Source organism: Spinacia oleracea, chromosome 3 (genome assembly GCF_020520425.1).
Source record: "Spinacia oleracea cultivar Varoflay chromosome 3, BTI_SOV_V1, whole genome shotgun sequence".
Classification (NCBI taxonomy): Eukaryota; Viridiplantae; Streptophyta; class Magnoliopsida; order Caryophyllales; family Amaranthaceae; genus Spinacia; species Spinacia oleracea.
The window spans coordinates 83,834,149-83,840,148 of record NC_079489.1 but is presented as its reverse complement, the minus strand read 5'-3'; positions in this window follow the sequence as shown (position 1 = coordinate 83,840,148).

Sequence of the window (6,000 nt, the reverse complement as noted above, 5' to 3'; positions counted from 1 at the left end):
AGCACACATAGAAAAATAATAAGGGCATGTACCCTTGCCAGAAGGAGCACTCACACTCCTAGGCACTTAGCCAAGACTCAAAAGATCGCTTTGCCTCAATTGAAAAAGGGCTAGCGCAAGCGTCCATGACCTCTAAAGTACTCAACTTGACTCTCCCTAAAGCGAACTAACTCGCTTAAAGACCTTCTTTCACCACTAGACATAGTCGTTCGCTTAAAGACCTTCTTTCACTACTAAGACACAGTCATAATCGCCAACAAGTAGTAAAGGCAGTAAGCTTGCAATAAAGAGGATTGTTCTACAGCATCGCCCCATCGTTCCTTCGAACTCAGGGCACCCGTTCATGGTAATTCAAATGCTTGCTAATCCCCTTTGAAAAAAAATAATAATAAAAAAAACAGACATTGTCAATAGGACTTGGCACTTAACCAAGGCTCACCCTACTCAGACATATGACACGGGCATCTAAAACCGAAATCTGAAAAGCATCATTAATTGGAAGACATAACAGCAACTGGGGGCTAAAAATTGAAATGAAAGAGCTAGGGAAAAGAACTAAGCATACCTTGACCTTTTGTACGGACATACACCAAGTAAATCTAAGTCAATTTGAAAACGGTTTATATTCCCGCAATTCTGGAAAAGATGGCCCTAAAAGCCCAAAGCATGTGCCCACGGGCACAAGTAAAATCTTGGCGCCTGCACCTTGGCTTCCAGCAAATCCTTAGACAGCATTCCAAAATCGTAACAGTATTTTACGAACCCTTCTATATGTCAACCTACTTAGGACACCTCGGATTGTACACAGTAGGACTCGGACTTCAAATAATTTTCAAAGACTTCTTCGAACATAATAAAGTGTCGTTGGTTTAAGCTAAGTATGCGTTTATCTCAATGTTGCACGTGAGTCAAATGATTTCCAAATATGATTATGGGTAAAGAAAGGCACCTAGCTTTCGGACAAGGCACACTTCAACATGTGACTACCTTGACCATGGCAATGTCGCACAATACGACATTTACAAGAGAAGCAGCAAAATCACTACTCGAACGTACCTCGCACTAAACGAGTCTAGTTCAAACTATTCATGATCCATGTCACCATGAAGGCATAAAAATGTATGCAAAGCCTTATATCACCAAGCCAATCCCGTAGCTACAATTGGGGGCTTGAGAAAAACACTCTAAAAAAAGCTCGAAATGACGATTTCATCACAAATTCTCGACGCTAATGCTATACATACATCATAGGGGCACAATCCTAAGGTTTGATCGTGTAAAGCGTGTTAGGTTATGATACATATGATATTACATAAATCATGCGGAAACAACCATTAACCCAGGATTACATATTATTTACACATAATCATATAGCATAATTTAGATGCATACTCTTTGTTGCGTGCCCTCCCTAGCTGCGCCCGAACCGAACAAGAACAAGTCTTTAGGACTCCAAGTGTCGTCCTTCCGTAGATAGTCCACAGCACGTCCGGATCCGCCTTAAGATTGACCAACTAGAATCGCCCTTAAGGTACTAGAATTTTCGGCACTTTTGAGCAAGATGTGTGGCTGAATTTTTCTCTCAAAAACTCACTTTGAATACTTTTAAACTCGTTATAAATTGTGAACCCAGGCCACATATTTATAGGGTTATGGAAAGGGAATTGGAATCCTATTCAGATACAAATTAATTAAACCTAGAATCCTACAAGAACTCTAATTTAATTAATTTATCAAATAGAATTAGGAATTTAATCATTAACCGAACTCTGCACGTTTTAGGAAACGTGCACGAACACAAACACTTACGCACACACACACGGCAGCCACGATGGGCCGCCCATGCGTGCGTGCGAGCAGCAGCCCACGCAGCGAGGCCTGCGCGAGCCACAAGCCCACGCAAGCACCCGCGCGCGCTGCGCGCGCTGTGCGCGCTGCCACGGCCTGCTGGGCCTGGCCTTGCGCTGGGCCTGGCGTGGCTGTTTGTGTGGCGCGCTTGGCTTGCTGGGCGATGGCCTGGCTTCGTGCTGGGCCCTCGTCCGGCAGGCCTCGTCCGATGCTTTTTCGTACGATACGCTTCCAATTAAATTTCCGATTCCGGAATTCTTTTCCGATACGAACAATATTTAATATTTCCGATTCCGGAATTAATTTCCGTTTCGAACAAATATTTAATATTTCCGTTTCCGGAATTATTTTCCGATTCCGGTAATATTTCCGATTCTGACAATATTTCCGTTTCCGGCAATATTTCCGATTCTGGTGATATTTCCATTTCCGATAATATTTTCCGATACGTACCATGTTTCCGTTTCCGGCAACATCTACGACTTGGATAATATTTATATTTCCGATACGATCCATATTTCCGTTTCCGGTAATATCATCGTTTCCGGAGTATTCATTTCTTGCCTGTGACGATCTCAGCTCCCACTGAAACCAAGATCCGTCGATTCCGAATATCCATAGATAGAGTATTTAATGCCATTAAATACTTGATCCGTTTACGTACTATTTGTGTGACCCTAGGGGTTCAGTCAAGAGTAAGCTGTGGATTAATATCATTAATTCCACTTGAACTGAAGCGGCCTCTAGCTAGGCATTCAGCTCACTTGATCTCACTGAATTATTAACTTGTTAATTAATACTGAACCGCATTTATTAGACTTAACATAGAATGCATACTTGGACCAAGGGCATTATTTCCTTCAGTCTCCCACTTGTCCTTAGGGACAAGTGTGCATTTCCTAATTCCTTTGTCGCTCGATGCTTGCTCTTGAACATAAGGTAAGAGTTGTCATCCTTATTATGTCCAGAGGTGTTCCTCGGTTTCAGAGTTCAACTGATCAAATAAACAGATAATCATAGCCTATGATTCATCCGAGCACGGCCATGCATTTCACAGTTTCTAGCTCTCCGAGTGGCCTTGTACAACTTTTAAGCATCTCATCCCGATTTATGGGAGGACAATCCCAATCTTGCGATCTTGAGATTAGACTTCGTTTGATAGGTGATTACCTGAGCGTTGCCTTTATAGCCTCCTTTTACGGTGCGACGGTTGGTCAACGTCAAAGCAACCAGTTCTCAAACAAGTAATCTCAAATCACTCAGGTATTGAGGATTTAGTGTCTAATAATTTTAATGAAATTTACTTATGACAGATTTTCATCTCTTACAGTAAAGTTTCATAGGTCTTGTCCGATACTAGTCTTCCCAAAGTAAGTATCTATGCAAATGATTATGACATTGCCATGTCCACATAGTTCAAGAAATAGAACTACTAGTCATCCTGCATTCTAATCGTCTAACGTTTTCTATGCGTCCAATTTTATAGAAAACTCCGACTAGGGACCATTTTCAACTTTTGACATTCAAGTTCACTTGATAGACATTTCTTAGTCACAGGACTGGTCCTGACAGTCTATCTTGAATATATCGTCAAATTGAAGGGACTCATCATTTAATACTAAACCAAGATTAAATGGAATATGAAAATACATTTCATATATGATAAATGTTCAACCCTATTGTTTTACAACCATGGGCCTCAAACCCATCTTTAAAACAGTTCATGGAATTCAAAGCTATGCTTGATTTCCAGTGCTACAACGTGAGTGTTGCTTCGCACTTGTTGCATAGGTTTAGTTATCATGCTTTGCCAATCTTAATATCCTTTTCATCGAATGTTCTTCGAGATATGATGATAAGATCTTTTCGAGTTTGTTTATTATGTGATCTAGTCTTTCTTACTTCGATGGTGGTTTTACTCATTTTGCAATGAAGAACCATCAAGTTAGCAGACGTTTTTCTTGCTTCAAGAGTGGTTCTACGCATTTTTCAATGAAGAACCATCAAGCCAGCAGATAGGTGATCTTCCCAAGTTCAGTGAAGAACTCATTAATATAAACAACTCTGTTTTATTGTTTCTTAGGAAATAAGTACTTTTACTTCAACTGTTTAGGTTTCTAGTGATGCTTTGTTTGGATTTACCTATCCAAGCAGTTCATAGATATGTGGAAGACTTTCCAGCTGTATCTTAGAACATAGAAATTAATATTTAATTTCCCACGCAACAACTCATGGTCTTCAATCCATGTTGCCATTTTCAAAACACGATGCTCTATAGCTCGTCCTTATCAATGGTTAACTCCAAAGGGTCTTGCTTGATCCTTTGCCAGTGTTTATGCGTGTAGCATCAATATTTAGCATATCTTTATTTCCTTGAATCAAGAACTATTCCTATGTACCTTTTCAAGTACCATAAGTATTCTTGATCTCAATCTAGTTGATCTTTACTTAGATCAATAGAGATTGGTATATGTTCGTCATGGCTAAAGTCATACGATACGTTTTTGGCGATCCTCATATTATATCATACATGATAAATTCTTTTGGAGAATAATTCCCAATTGAATTATATTCATGTAACTTTAGCTTATCTAGTTTCAGTAGATACTAAATTCAGCTAAATTCTTTGACATATAATATAGGTTAAGAATCTTATTTAGATCCTTTGATGTTTAACTTAGTAAATGCTTATACATAGTTCAAACATCCTTTACTTAGATTTATTCACATGGGTCGAATATCTCCAATGGAGAATTTCGTGTTTGATTTAGTAAATGCCATTACTTAATCCAAAATAATATCATAAGATATTTGTAAATAGATCTTAATACCCAGTATGTACTAAGTTTCGCCATGGTCCATCATTGATGAATTATTTCAAATCTAAGTCATTAGCATTTGAATGTTATTTCACAATAGAGAGATATGTGTGTAATACACATAGGACCAATTAAGTTTTAAGTACTCCCACTAAACTTCTTATATATCTATAAGAATCATGTATATTTTATGAAACTAAAATGCTTATTAGCTTCACTTAAAATACAGTTCCAATTCCCAATTGCTTGCTTAAATCTGTACTTAGATTTTATAAGCCAGCTTTCCTTTTCAAGCATTTATTTGGATCCACAAATCCTATGACATACCATGTACATATTTTATTCCAACATTTGATTGAGGAATACGTTTTGTCATCCAATTGCTATATGTACCAATATGCAATCATTGCTTGATTTATAGACTTGAGCATTACGATTATGCATGAGGTTTCAACACAATCCATGCCATGAATTTGCTTGTAACCTTTAGCAACTAATCTAGCTTTGTGTGTGAACACAATTCCATGTTTGATGGTTTTTATCCTTAAAACAAACTTGCAACCAATAGGTGTGAAACTATTCTTGCAAATCAACAAAATTTCAATTTTGTCATCAAAACATTGAGTATGTTTTATGGCCTCTAACCATTTAAAACATTTGAGTCTATATATGGCCTCTAACCATTTTAGGGAATCTGGGTTTCGTCATAGCTTTCTTACAAGTCACAAACTCATTAATCTAATGATAATAGTTTGACTGCAAGTTGTAGGTTTCTTCACTATCTAATGGAAGAATCGCATAGCTCCAATGACCTGAACTCCATGTTTCTTCACTATCTAATAGAAGAATCTCATAGTTCCAGTGACTTGAACTCTATGCCTACTAGGGTATAGAACATCAAACAATGGAATATCAATAGCCACTTGAAAGTCCTTTGAATATTCTGTTCTCCTTGAAGCACTTGTAAAGTCTTCTAAGAGATGTCTATTCTTTAAAGCCACTTCTAAAGTCCTTAAAGAATAAGTTCGGATTTTCTGAAGCACTTCGAAAAGCCTCCGGAATGTCCGTTTATGTTTGTTGTTCGCCTCGAAGACTTTCGAGGTCTATTTTCTCCCACTTGTCATTTTGGAAACGAATCTCCAAAAGGACATTATTTCGAGCAAACAAACATTATGTTCTCAAAAATTCGTGGTAGAAAAAATACCCTTGTGTCTCATTTGAATAAATCACAATGAAACATATATCTATACTTGGGCCTTAGTTTGTTGAATAACAAACACTAAGCTCCCACTGAGTTTAGCAACTCTTTAGATATATATAATTGAAAAGATAT